This window comes from Pan paniscus, chromosome 1 (genome assembly GCF_029289425.2).
Source record: "Pan paniscus chromosome 1, NHGRI_mPanPan1-v2.0_pri, whole genome shotgun sequence".
NCBI classification, from domain to species: Eukaryota; Metazoa; Chordata; class Mammalia; order Primates; family Hominidae; genus Pan; species Pan paniscus.
The window spans coordinates 26,467,135-26,482,623 of NC_073249.2; the positions used below are offsets into that span (position 1 = coordinate 26,467,135).

The 15,489-nt window shown below is 35.3% G+C and overlaps 1 protein-coding gene across 10 annotated transcripts in view; it reads right to left on the reverse strand.

Annotated features, from left to right (window-relative positions):
* Nucleotides 1–15,489, reverse strand: part of DISP1 (dispatched RND transporter family member 1) — a 190,993-nt gene that overhangs the window by 154,314 nt on the left and 21,190 nt on the right. For 2 of the 10 annotated variants that reach the window (XR_004668279.3, XR_008955256.2), the window contains one exon: nt 2,375–14,483. The exons of the other annotated variants lie outside the window; for them this stretch is intronic. The gene's annotated coding sequence lies outside the window, so the exon portion shown is untranslated. Of the gene's footprint in view, nt 1–2,374; nt 14,484–15,489 lie in introns of those variants that run through there. 10 annotated transcript variants of the gene reach the window in all.

Here is a 15,489-nt window from a genome sequence, read left to right on the forward strand (position 1 = left end):
GAGGGAAGGGTTGCTATATCCTATCAAGCAATGGTTCTTAAACTCATAAAATTAGTGAAGTCCTCTGAAACCCTGTAAAGAACTATGGAACCTCTCATTTTAAAAATGTGTATTTGGCTGGGTGCAGTGGGTCATGTCTGTAATCCCAGCACTTTGGGAGGCGGAGGCGGGCGGATCACTTGAGTTCAGGAGTTCAAGACCAGCCTGGCCAACATGGCGAAACCCCAACCCTACTAAAAATACAAAATTAGCTGGGTGTGGTGCCGCAAGCCTGTGATCCCAGCTACTTGGGAGACTGAGGCAGGAGAATCACTGGAACCCGGGAGGCGGAGGTTGCAGTGAGCTGAGATTGTGCCATTGCACTTCAGCCTGGGCAACAAGAGTGGAAACTCTGTCTCAAAAAAAAAAAAAAAAATTAAAAATGCATATTCATAAAATTTTGTATAATTTCAGAAGTTAGTAGGTCCTCTGAAGGACATTCAGAGATCTCAGGTTAACAGCCCCTGTGGCAGAAATACAGAGATACAGGCCTATGAAGGAAAGAGTGGCCATTGGGCCTGTCAGATAAAAGAACAGGAGTTGGCACTATTCACAATAGCAGAAACATGAAATCAACCTAAATGTCCATCAGTGACAGACTGGATAAAGAAAATGTGGTACACAGTAAATGTACTACATTTATTATGCAGCCATAAAAAAGAATGAGATCATGTCTTTTGCGGGAACATGGAGGGAACTGGAGGCCATTATCCTTAGCAAACTAATGCAGGAACAAAAAAAAAAACATTGCATGTTCTCACTTATAAGAGGGAGCTAAATGATAAGAACTTACGAACACAAAGAAGGAAACAATAGACATTGGGGTCTACTTGATGGGGGAGAGTGGGAGGAGGGAGTGGGCAGAAAAGATCACTATTGGGTACTGGGCTTAATAACTGGGTGATGAAATAATATGTACAAAAAAACCCCATGACACATATTTACCTATGTAACAAACCACATGTACCCTCAAAACTAAAATTTTAAAAAATTAAAATACAGTGGGAAAAAAAAAAGTATAGCAGTTGGAGGATGGAAAATTTTAAAAGAATAAAAAAATGGGGTAAAGTGGAGAAAACAGAGGGTTTAAAAAGAGAGAACAAGGGAGCTAGTTAAACCAAAAAAAATGGAATGGTTACAAAACTAAAGAGAAAGGCAAAAACAATAATAATCATAATCAAGAGGGTTAGCAGAAGAGAGAAAAATGGAGGGAAAATGCACAAAGAAAAAATGTCTATTTATGTTGAACTTTACTGCCAGCATTTATTAAGGGCTTCTCATGTGCTAATAACATGCTAAGCATTTTTTTTTATGTCACTCACTTAAATTTCACAGAAACCCTATGGGGCTTAGCTTATACATTTTACAGCTCAAGAAACTGAGGCAGAGAAATGTTTAGAATACTGTTCAATAGCCTAGAAAGTGACCGAGTTAGGATTTAAACAAAGCCAGCCTCTCAATCTTTATTAGCCATGTCCACATACAACCTGTCTTTCTAACACTCTAAAAGGCATCTCTAGACCTCTCTTGTTTGTGTTCCTTCTGAAGACAATTTGCTAATAAGGAAGGTGACACTAGAATAAATTTTATTTCTTAATAGATATTGTACCAGAATCTAAATTACATGCTCACTGAGATCTAAAACTGGTATGATTTTCATTTCAACCAAAATGGTACCTTTATTTGGGTTTTTAATTTTTAGAAATTTCACAATTTCACTTGTCAAAATACTTCATGTACATTAGAATATTTTCAAAAGTGTACACAGAAGTATGGCCTGTAACAGTCTACTAGTATGTGCTAATACTCACTAAGGTGCTTCAAATTTCACAGCCTCCTGCTAAGGTACATGTTTGTCAGATTGGTGGCCAGCTGTTTCATTTTAGTTATTTTTTACAATACTGTTTTGTTAAAGCTGCCTTCCCAAATCATGGATACATTTTTTTTTAGGTACAGTAATCTTGAAAGGTTTATGTTATACAGATTTGGTCTATTGCATCTCAATGTGGTTTTCATTTAGACAGCCTTTTTTGTATAAATACTAGGTTTAGAAGTAACTTCGTTCTTCTCAGAGTTTCAGTAATTGGTATTTTTCACATGGTTATTTGCGCAAAAAATAGAATGTATGCTTGAAAGCAGGGTTGCCCCTTGACAATGTGTTTCTCTTTTATAAGTGAGTGGTTGAAATAATCTTGTCACAGGTGTGGAACAAATAGAGAACAGATGCTTGGATTAAAAATGCATTAATTTGATCTTACATAAATACAAATTAACTACCTGATGGTAGTCAAATAACTGAAAGAAGCATTCAGAGAAAACAATACTAGAACATTAGTGCTGAAATTACCATCATTTTATTAATATGCAGTATACACACATTCACTCTTGAGGACTACACATGGAATACATATTAAAAGCAGAAAATACAAAAGACACACTCCAAAAATGTGACTTTTTGCCTTCTTTGTGGTATTATATAAAGATATGGTGAGGTACAATCAAGCACTTTGGGACATAGTTCATGGGAAGTCAGCATAGAAATACTATTTAAGTATTCTCATCCCATCCCCATATTTAGAAAAATGCCTCAGTGAATGTGTAGAGCTCTGATATAAATATTTCCACATTAATGGAAGACAACTAAGTACACTGCTATACATATATTAGCCCCTGCATGTTATTTATATTTATTTATTTATATGTCTGTTTCCCCAACTAGCCTGTGAGCTGCTCACGGTAGATATTATATCCTATTCTATGCTCAAACCCTGGCTCAGTGAGGTGCTGCACAGGTATTTGTTAAATGAAATAAGACACAGTCTCTGCCCTCAAAGGGCCTGCAATCCAGGACATCTGTAAGTCTAAATAGCTTAACTTTATCTAATATTGGACACATTTTTACACATAATTTATCTGTATATAAAGAATATGAACTTTTGCCATTCCATACACAAAGTATAAAAATTAAGAATCCTACAAGTTTTTATTTTTTTAAAAAGCCACTACTTACTATAATTTTTACTTTTTTTGTAATTTACTCTCCTATTGTTTGTAAAGTTTATTCCTTTTATATGGAGATGCTAATAGTCGCTAATACGTGTTGACCATTTTATACTACATGACTGGCACCACACTGACCATTTTATGTGCATTCTCATTTAATGCTCACAGTCACTCTAGGCGATAAATACTACAGTGTCCCACTATCAGGCATGCAATTTAAAAAACAAACAGATAAAAAGAACAGAAGAATATAGTAGCAGAACAATGTAGAACAGGATACAATGGAGATGGCATTTCAAATCAATGGAGAAAAGATAAATCAATCAATATGAATGTCGAAATAACTAGTTATCCATTCAGAAAAATAAAATATAATTAGATCCTAAAATATTCCCCCCAAAAAATCTCAGGTGTACTAAAAATTAAAATGTAAAAAAACCAATAGGTTCACAGAAACCAAGAAAAAAAAAGGCATAAAAAGTACTATGAAGTTTATTTTCATAACCTTTATTTGTGACATAAAAGCCAAAAGCCATTAAAAAAGAGAAAAATGGACAAAACTGACTAGTCACAAGTTTAAAATTCTACATGGCTCCTTCCTTTCTTCTATTATTTTTAACCATGGGGCTAATTCAAAAAAAAGTTCACTGGGAGGAACTTCCTTCCTTCTCCCTTCCCTTTTATCCTTCTCCCTTCCCCCTGGGTTGCACATGGCTATTGGGGGTGGGGGTTGGTGTGTCTTGGAGCAAAATATATTGACTTAATAGAATCCAGGTTTCCACTGCAAGAGGAGGGAATTGCAAACAAGGAAAGGGAAAAGGCCAGAAAAAAAAATAATCTATTGGATTGGATTGGAATTGGAGGTATAGGTGTAAACTTATAGTTATTTATAAAGATGGTTTGATATAGAAAATAAATATGGATATATGTGTACTATCTATATTCCTGTGTGTATATGCACATACACATTTTTATATGTGTAAATACAACTTATAAGCTCTCTCCACTGACAAAACCTAAAAGAAATGATGTGTTCATAGCAATGAGCACACCCAGTGTTCACATCTTTGTTTCTAAATACCATTCTCCACTAAAAATAACCAGGACCCTTGAATGAAATGGCTGAGTACAGGACTAGACCAGGGAAAGTATAAGATGAGCCTAGAATATCTTATTATGACAGAATTTAAGAAAGTTCTCAAATAACTATGAGGACATGTCAAAAGGACACAATAGTTAGCTTAACGTATGTCATTTCCACTGGCCATGCCTGGGATAATATGAGCATCAAAATAAATAAGGATAATACAGTTTTACCTCTGTGAAAAGAATGATATGAGATGTCTGCATATCTAGACAAACACCGACAGAATATCTTTATTAATGGTCAAGTTGTATTGGAAACAGAGGAGGGAAATACAGTAGAAATCTATTTAGTGGCATTATTTTTTAATCATTATTTTATATAATAGATATAATAGTTTCACAACAAAATTTAAATACTATTGAGAAGCTACAAAAATTATCACAACGGAAACTATGCAATAACATAAAAAATTAGTCGCAGTGAATTAAATAAAAATGTTTTCACTAAGAATCTGACTATTCCTCAACATGTATACATGTGGACAAGGACAGAATGTCCTGCTATCACATAAACTCAACAGTTTGAAAACAGAACTCTTCTCCATTCATCACAATGGAGAATCATAAAACTTCCCTTTGTCCTATATTCTAGTTTTGGCCACAGGCCATACTACTTCCTGCAACCATAAGCCTTAGATGCATCTTTACTTCTACCTCCATGCTCACTCCCCATCCAATTCATTGTCTCTAAAATGTCATCAGATTTCTCCTCTTCCCTGCTTTTTTGATATGCAGAACTGCTATCCTAGTTCTAGTCATTATCAACTCATATTCCCTGTCCTTTCACTCTTTTATTTTTTGAGACAGAGTTTCACTCTTGTTGCCCAGGCTGGAGTGCAATGGCACAATCTCAGCTCACCACAAACTCTGCCTCCCGGGTTCAAGCGATTCTCCTGCCTCAGCCTCCCGAGTACCTGGGATTACAGGCATGTGCCACCACACCCAGCTAATTTTGTATTTTTAGTAGAGACGGGGTTTTGCCGTGTTGGCCAGGCTGGTCTCGAACTCCTGATCTCAGGTGATCCGCCTGCCTTGGCCTCCCAAAGTGCTGGGATTACAGGCATGATCCACCACATCCGGCCTTTTTACTCTTTTCATTGCAACCTCCACACTGTCACTAAAGTTGTCTCTCTGTGCAAACATTTTCAAAACAGAAAAAAATCCATAGTCAACATACATAAAAATTAACTCAAAATGCATTATAGACCTAAATGAAAAAGCCAAAAACTATAAAATTTCTAGAAGAAAATCTAGAAATAAATCTTCAAGACCTTAGGTTAGGCAAAGATTGTTTTAGACAGCATACAAAAAGCAGGAGCCTTGTAAAAATAACTGGTAAAATGAACTTCATCAATCAAAACAGAAATGTCTGCCAAGGACATTGACTAGTCACTAAAAATCCAGATTCACTGTGAATTATTTTGAATATTAAAGCATGTCAAGTGGCTAGTACATTTCTAAAAATTACACCCCAAAACAAATTTCTATCCCAAAAGTTATATATCATAGAGGGGAAAAAAGTAAATTATCTTGTGATAGAGCTGACATTAAATGGTCTTGTTGAGATACAGATAGAGCCAAAACACACAAATACATACACATAAACAAATCAGTTCACAGTCATAATAAATAATATTAAGTAAATAATAATTCAAAATGACCTAAACATATTGTTCAAAAATCCAGAAACTCAAAAAGCACAGCATTAAGAAATATTTATTGTGCTAATGAAACTGCATTGCAAATCTACATAATGTTTCAAAAACACTTGTTGAAACAGATTTAATATTTGTGGGATTTTTGTCTCTTACATGGAAAAAGTACCTAAGTCAAAACAACTTTGAATAAAAAATATGCTGAGATTTTCTTTCAAGAGTCCTTTTAAGCAACAGTATCTATGGTTAAATGTCAGAACAACATATAAATCATTAGATTATATTTACTATCCATCAAATAATTGTCTTCCACTTCTTTTTTTCACTTTAGGATGACAAATGAACGGATGAAGAATCGATTTTGAATGCACTTACAATACTTCACTGTGCCTTTCTTTGGCATTTACCAAAAGCAAAGTAAATTAATTTAAATATTCTTTAAAAGAAAAATCATTTTTGCAAAACTCTTTAGCACTACCAAAAGCTAGCAATGGCAAAAACTGCAATTGCGTTTGCACCAACCTAATATTTTAAGTGGAGATTTGACCTTTTTAGCACTACATCACAAAAGTCATTTTACCTTAATAAACTACAATGAGCAATTTTCCTGAAATATAGAGTCAAAAAGTTAAAGCATTCCATTTTAGTAAAGTCAGTTGGCTAAACCCTAAATGTTGAGTTTGAAGTTTTAATTGTTGCCCAGCAATTCCCATCCTTTTATATTAAAAATACCTCTTTCGTGGTCTACAACTAAATGTAAGCAATTGTTGAAGTTGCTGGGGGGTTATTCTAAATCTCACTTTGCTTCCCAGTATCTTAAACGACTCACACAGAAACACAATTATCAATACAAATCTCATTGTAATTGTTCCATTCTGTTTCCTTGTCACACGGCACAATGCTGCATAACGCATTTTTTGCACTGAGAAAAACTCAATGTCTCACTAAGAAACAGCTTTGAAAACTGGCTCGTGGCCTATTTGCAATTGATACTAAAGCTTAAATACCTTTCCTGCAAATTTACACTAACTTCAAAATACTCTGGGATTAACCATTAAAATGTTTTTGTTTCAGTTACAACACTAATGAACACCAAATGTTAGAATTTGTTTTAACGGTCTAATACATCAAGAATTTTCTTAAAAGGAAAGGCTGGATCGGCTATCCATTATATAACTGAAGGCAGATTAGTCAGTACTGATATAGATAATACTTGAAAGATTTACTACTTAAGCGTACAATCAAGCATAAGTTTAATTCAGAAAACCTGCTAAATTAGCCATCATATTTTTTCCCTATAAAAATACTAAACTCCTGTTTTCTAAGCTACACTTGAAAGCCTCCTTCCTTTCACTCCGTACACAAGCCACTTAATCTTCAACCTGATTTCCCCATTCCTATAAAATGAGGTGATGCTACTATGCTGTCTTACATCACAAAGGAATAAAAAGAAACAAAGGAAGCAAAAAGGGAATTGAGGGAACCTCAACACATCAGGTCTATTAAAGCCTGATAAAAACAACTGATATGATGAGATTTTAGGAAACAAATGTGTAAATGCTGTTTTAAAAATACAAAAACAAAGACTGGAGAATACTCTGGATACATTCTAGAGATAAACACTTAGCATGTAAAAAGGTAGTACTTTAAGGACTATCGTAATTCCACGGGTGCCTTTCCTAGCCCCAGCACCACACTTCAACAGGGGTATAATATATCTATATCTTCAGCGTAAAAACAAGAGTGACATGATTTATCTACTTTTTCTGGGGCTTTTGCGTCTTTTAATGCTGACTCTCCTGTGGAATGTTATCTGTTTGGGGCCTCCCCAATAACTAACCATCCTGGTTGCTACAATTTCATCTTTCTCTTCCACCATGTTTTCATTTTTCTTTCTTGTCTTTTGATTGCTATTGTGATTTAATACTTCTTGGCCTTCAATCTGGACTTTTACAGAACTCAAGAAGCAGATGCTTTTCCTTTTAGTTAATTATTAATCACTCCTTTCAGCAGTAATAGTCAAATGTTTGTTCTTGTTTGCTATTTTTATCACTGCTCAAAAGAAATTTTCCCCCCCATCCTTCATTAGAGAAGGTCTCTCCCCTGCCTTATTTCCATGTTTCATTCCATATTCTCAATTAGGATATAGATCACTCAGTAAATTTTTACGAGCCATACCATACTAGAAATTTGAAACAGACTGCTCTATAAAGAAATGGTTTAGCAAGCAAACAGTGTAAATAAGATACATGTAATAAAAGCTAAAACTTTTGAAAAAAATATTTTAAATAATGTCACTTATTTCAGAAGTACATATATATTTGCAACTGAACTAATTACAAGTCACTGTTATTTATTCTTTAAAGGATTTCCACCCAGAATCTTCTACGTTGGCATAATTTTAGATACAGTATTTGCAGTGATAACACTGCATTTCTTAAAACTATTCTGTTTTTTTTAATACTATCTTGGATTTGCCTAGCTTCCCCGATTAGTCAAAATTAATGAGGTTTACCATTCTCTCATTATATATCAAGTGAGAGATTAAAGTCCTCGGTAAGTAATGTGTCTATAAATGCAAGGTCCAATGTTATATAAATTCAAGGAAGATGCATTCCACCTCAAATTTCTAATAATTTTTAAATGCCATTCCTAAAATCCATTTATTAACTATGAATGAACTAATAATGGCATATTTTTGATGGGCTACTATTCTGAAACCTCATCAAAATAATAGATCTACTGTTACACTGTCACAGAATATAGCATTATATCCCAAAGAGTCATCTGTGGAGCATAAAGTGCGTCAGACAACCATAAGATTAGGAAAGAAAAGGTTCTGAGGTCAAACAATGTGGGAAATGTTGAGCTAAACAAAATTAAATCCATTTTTATTACCACAGGACTTCTTAGTACCATTAATAAATTAATGTATACTGTGACTCTCCAAAGCCTGTGTGTTAACAGATGCATGTTTGTATGTTGGGAGGGGCAGTATTTATGCAATTGTTCCTCAGTTTATGATTATAAAACCATATTCCAGCAAGCCATCTCCCATGGAACATACTTTGGAAAATACTAATATACATGGATCGCTGTCACTATTGATTGCTGTTTTTGATATTTAATATAAAGCAATTTCTGCCAGACACTATATTTATAAAAGTACTAATTATCTAGGGAAAGAGGGAAGGCATAAAAAAGAAAGGATAGCTATAATCTCCTTCTAAAACAGTAATACCTAAAAGGACAAATAGTGTTCTGTCCATATTTAACCCTTCTGCTGTGGCTATAGAATAAAACAGACAATTCCTTTTTTTTTTTTTTTTAATGACAGGTTTTATTTAACAGATGCCTCCGTGAATTTGGACATCCCATTTTTAATTAGGCTACCTGAGGGCTTTAAACAATCAAAATACCAAAAAATATCACAAAAGGTTTTAAAAAAGAGCTGCATATAGCAGTAAATAAAGTGTGAATTTAAGCACCTTGATTTGTAAACTATCAAACACAAACTTAAACTAGACTAGAGTTTGAATCTTCAGACCTCTTTCCTAGACCACTAAACAAGGCAAGCAACAGAAACACTCCAGTTCCTCAGGTACCAAAATAGTTAGCACATAAGGGCATTATTAGGTTCAAAATTCATTAGGTACTTATCACAAATGACAAAAATAATTGAAAGATGTCTAAAATTCCAATCCCTCTGGATCCCACCTCCCATTTTTCCTCTGATATTTCAGAGATGCTTCAGCCAGAAAGAATACTTTACCAATACCAACAGAAAGTAAAGCACTCCAACAGTTACACATACATATTCCATCACATTTTGAAATAATGCCAAATTTTACCAATATCAATATTTTATCCATATAATTATTAGCACACAGACATCAAATATGCTTATAATAAATATCACTTTAAAAAATAAAACAGTATACTCATTAAATAGCTTGATGATAAAAGACAAGTACAGTGAATATTACCATTTGAAAATTTCTATTTTAATAAAATTTACTATAAATAACAAAAGCCCCACTAGTAAGAGCAGTCTTCTGGAGATGGAAATAATTTTTAGAGCTGGTACTTTTTAAAAATAGGAGTCTGTCTAGTGTAGTGGTTAAACACATAAACTTTGGAACCCAGACACGAGTTCAAGAAGTCCAGCTCTGACACTTACTAGCAGGATAACCTTGAGTGAGTACCTAACTTCTCTGTGCCTCAGTTTCCTCTTGTAAATGGAATATTAGCAGTAACCACCTTACAGGGTTATTAATGAGGATTAAATGGTTTAAGAACAGCACGAGGCACACAGTAAACAATGTATAAATGTTTGACAAATACAGGTTTGTTTAGTGTTATGAGATCCTACTAAAAAATAAAACTACTTAAAATAATGTATAATAAGCTTTTAAAAGGAAGGAGTCAAATATGTAGAGAAAGAAAATAAAATATGCTAACAAAAGAAAAATTTACAGATGAAAAAGGTATGTACTACACTAATTAGCATATACACACTGATTTAGTCATTAATTCATTCTTTCAAACATATTATTAATAGCATTTTATATGTCTGGCACTGTGCTATGTAATGGAATCACAATGATAAATAAGACAAAATCTGTGTCCAAGATTAATCAGGTGCTCTACTCACCTTTGCATTTATTATTATAATAATTTGATGACAGTAAGTTGTGTACATATAGCATTTAACTAAATGGTATAACTATGCACAAATTGGGGTTTTGTAATTATTTTTATTTTTTTAAGAACCCTTCTGGCTGGGTGCAGTGGCTCACACCTGTAATCCCAGCACTTTGGGAGGCCGAGGTGGGTGGATCACAAGGTCAGGAGATTGAGACCATCCTAGCTAACACTGTGAAACCCCATCTCTACTAAAAATACAAAAAATTAGCCGGGTGTGGTGGCGGGCGCCTGTAGTCCCAGCTATGCGGGAGGCTGAGGCAGGAGAATCACTTGAACCCAGGAGGCAGAGGTTGTGGTGAGCCGAGATAGCACCATTGCACTCCAGCCTAGGCAACAAGAGCAAAACTGTCTCAGGGAAAAAAAAAAAAAAAAAAAAGAGATACTGTACTAATGGCCAGGCATGGTGGCTCACGCCTGTAATCCTAGTACTTTGGGAGACTCAGTGGGTGGATCACTTGGGGTCAGGAGTTCAAGAACCAGCCTGGCCAACATGCTGAAACTCCATCTCTACTAAAAATACAAAAATTAGCCAGGCATGGTGATGGGCGCCTATAATCCCAGCTACTTGGGAGGCTAAGGCACAAGAATTGCTTGAACCCGGGAGGCAAAAGTTGCAGTAAGCCGAGATCATGTCACTGCACTCCAGCCTGGGTGACAGAGTGAGACTCAGTCTAAAAAAAAAAAAAACCAAGATACTGTACCGAAAACAGGGAGATTAAATTTATATAGTGGTCCCTGATTTATAATAGTTCGACTTTACCATGGTGGGAAAAGAATATGCATTCAGTAGAAACCATACTTTTGGTACCCATATGACCATTCTGGTTTTTATTTTCAGTACAGTTTTCATAAATTACATAAAGTATTCAACTCTTTATTATAAAACAGGCTGTTAGTTGATTTTTGCCTAATTGTAGGCTAATGTAAGTGTTCTGAGCACATTTAAGACAGGCTAGATTAGGCTTCATTAAGCTAGGTGTACTAAATGCATTTTTTTTTTTTTTGAGACAGTCTTGCTCTGTTACCCAGGCTAGAGTGCAGTGGCACAATCTCAGCTCACTGCAACCTCCGCCTCCTGGGTTCAAGCAATTCCCCTGCCTCAGCCTCCCGAGTACCTGGGACTACAGGCGCACACCACCACGCCCAGCTAATTTTTTGTATTTTAGTAGAGACAGGGTTTCACCGTGTTGGCCAGGATGGTCTTGATCTCTTGACCTCATGATCCACCCGCCTCAGCCTCCCAAAGTGCTGAGATTACAGGTGTGAGCCACCATGCCTGGCTCTAAATGCATTTTTGACTTATGATATTCTCAACTTCCAATGGGTTCATCAGGATATAATGCTACTGTAAATTAAAGAGCATCTCTGTACTAAGCAGTGAGATCACTCCCTACCTCTCAGTTCTCTTCCTTTGTTTAACTGTCAGAAACTAGTAGCAACTTGTACCTCCCAGGCAGGAGAAAGACTCTTCTTTGGAAAGAGACATCAGCCCAAGAGAAAAGGCTATAGATAAGTGGTGCCTAATCTTTTTGGCACCAGGAACCAATTTCCTGGAAAACAATTTTTCCACAGACAACGTGGGCAGGGGTGATGGTTTCGGTAGGAAACTGTTCCACCTCAGATCATCGGGCATTAGATTCTCATAAGAAGCATGCAACCTAGATGCCTTGTATGCACAGTTCACAATAGAGTTCACACTCCTATGAGAGAATCTAATGCCGCTGCTGATCTGACAGGAGGCACAGCTCAGGCCTGCCACTTACCTTCTGCTGTGCGGCCCAGTTCCTAACGGGCCACACAGTGTTACTGGTCTACAACCTGGGAGTTGGGGACCCCTGCTATAGATATTAAGAGTCAGCAATGTCTCAATAAAATAAATCTGATCTTCAACTAACAGCCCTAGAGTGAAACCCATGCAAACAGAGTTCCCAAGATTTTTAGTATTAGCTAAATGTTTGAGGAACAACCAAGGAATGCGCCTATCACAAAATAAAGAAACCAAATCACATAGAAAAACAAACAAAAATATAATCCACAAATTGTTTTTTAAAACCAAAATTAATATATTTGGAGATGAAATTATAACCATAAAACAATAATAGACTATAAAAATGAATGCTCACAAAAGAAGAAAAGGCTTTGAAAAGTTTACTTATATTTTTGAGACACAGTCTCACTCTGTCGCACAAGCTGGAGTGCAGTGGCACAATCATAGCTCACTGTAACCTCTAACTCTGAGCTCAAGCAATCTTCCTGCCTCAGCTTCCTGATTGGATAAGACTACAGACATGCACCAATGCACCATGCCCAGCTAATTTTTTTTCTTTGTAGATGGGGTCTCACTATGTTGCCCAGGCTAGTCTTTTAACTTCTGGCCTCAAATGATCCTTCTACCTGGGGCTCCCAAAGTACTGAGATTAAAAGCATAAGCCACCATGCCCAGCTGAAAAGTTTAAATGAGAGCAGTAAATTAAAAAATATATAATAACATTGGAAGAAAAGGCTTAGAAAATCTCCCAGACACTAGAAAAGTAAAAATTAGAAAATCAAAATCCAGGAGTTTGAATATTAGACAAAAGAAATTCTAAAAAGAAAAAATGGGAATAAAAATTATCAGGGATATAATACAAGATAATTTCCCATAAACTCCAAGAAAACAAGTTATAGAAAAACAGTAAATGTAATCATAATCACTGAGTGGCTCAAGTATGAACAACACATAATTATAACAATGAAGACACTAACCAAAAATAGTGATAATTATATTAGGGAAAGAAAAGTTGAGAGGGAAAGGAAAAAACTTAAGTATAAAAAAGCTAAATCTTCCTTTGCCTTATTAGTAAGTCGACATATATGATTAAATTGGGAAAAAAATTTAAATGGCAGCATAATTACTATTGAGAAATAATAGGAAAAACTATCGAGAGGATAATAAGTAGTTGCCTCTGGGGATAACCATGCAGGGATGAGAAAGGGTGGACCAGGGAACCAATGTTTTTCATTATATGCATTATGTCATATTTGAGTTTTTAACATTAATTAAACCTATAAACTAACCTTTGTGAGAAACAACGTTTTATAACATTAAGTAACAAGAAATAGCTCTTCATAAATTTTATGGTTTTTTGGTCTTAATTAAACAGTTTCTCATAAAGGTCTTCTTGCCCATTTCTTATTTTTTCATTCTAGATAAATTATATTTTTGGTTACTATTACGAATGACATTATAAAATTTTGTTCTCTAACTGGCTGTTGCTAGTTATTTTATATACCTCTGTTAAATTGTTAAGAATCCTTGTTTTTATTTTTCTTAAATCCACTGATAATAGAAACTATTTTCATGATCATTACATTTAGCATTGTGCCCCACCCACAATAGATGGAAAGTGAATATTTAACAAATGGTAGATAATACTGATAATGTGCCACCCACTAAACTAGGCAATTTATAATCTCTAGTCTTCACAACTCTTTAAGGTAGTGTTTTGTTTAGGCCACTGGGCAGACTAATCAGCTATAACAAAGAAATACCAAAAAAAACAAGGGCTTAAAGAAGATAGAAGTTTATTTCTCTCTCACATAACAGTACAAAAGTAAGTGGATAACCTAGGGTGGAGAGACAGCTCTGCTCCAGGGAACCCAGACTAGCCAGTCAGTTCTGCCGTCTTCATCAATTGGCGTCCATCTCTGGATCCAAGGCTGCTGCTTTAATTCTTGTCATTTCCCAGCCAAAGAGAAAAAAGAAAAGAGGACATCCAGGACAAATGGCTTTTTCTTTAAGATGACCCAAAAAGTTGCCCGCATCTCTTTCTTTCACATCCCAACGGCCCAAACTTACTGGGCCCAATCTACCAGCATCTACCTGGGAAATACAGTTGCACTTGAGTAGTCATGGGCTAGCTTAAACTTCAGGCAGGACTAGAAATTTTATTTCTGAAAAGAAGAAAAGCAGAATGGCTACTGGAGTATATTTGGCAGTCTCTGTCATAGGTAGGTATTATAATCCCTATTAAAGATAAGAAAATTGAAAATCAGAGTTATTTACCTAAGGCCACATAGCCAGCAATGATTAAGCCAGGATTCAACTCCTCTTCTGTCTCTGGATCCAATACTGTCTCCACACTAAATCACGCTAAATAACAATAGGTGTGTGTGTGTGTGTGTGTGTGTGTGTGTGTATATATATATATTCTTTTTAATTTCTTGCTCAACTGGATGATTCTAACCAGTCTTGGGTGTCCTCCTTAATACTATTTGTTTTATTACAAAATTTCCTTCCCTTAGGTGGAAAGGACCTTGATATTTAATTCTAACTCTCTCATTTTACATAGTAAGCAACTAAAACTCAGAGATTAAATGAGTTGTTTAAGGTCCCACAGCCAGTTACTGAAAAAAAGGGCAAGTAGAGACCCTGGGTTCCTGATTTTCATTGCAGTGCTCTTTTCACTATCCTATTCTATCTTCCAGTGAAAATAAAGTTTGTCTGTCATAATTATAGTCACTCCCAGATGTTAAATGGTTTAAAATGATAATTTTTTTCTTCCAAATGACAAGAAAGCACTAGTTCCAAGCAGATATTAAAGTTTGGTCACATATTACCACTTCTGTACATTTGCTGAGAATTCATGAAGTAATGTTATCTTTGGACTAGCATAAAGCTACAGGAAGAAACCTTCACAGTCACAGTAGTTTCTCTGTGTATCTCTAAAACCTAGCACGCTTACTTACAAACATCATGAGAGTAAAATAATTTAAGGCTGTTTTTTCCCCCCAATTATGTTTACCTTCATTTCATGGTCACTTAAAGATTCTAGTACCAAGTGTGCCCTCAGAAAATAAAACAACTTATTCCTCCTATCTCAAAAGTCAAAATTATTCATAGTCCACTAAAAGCTCTATTTGCTACTACTATCTTAAATACAAAATAGAGATCTAGGAA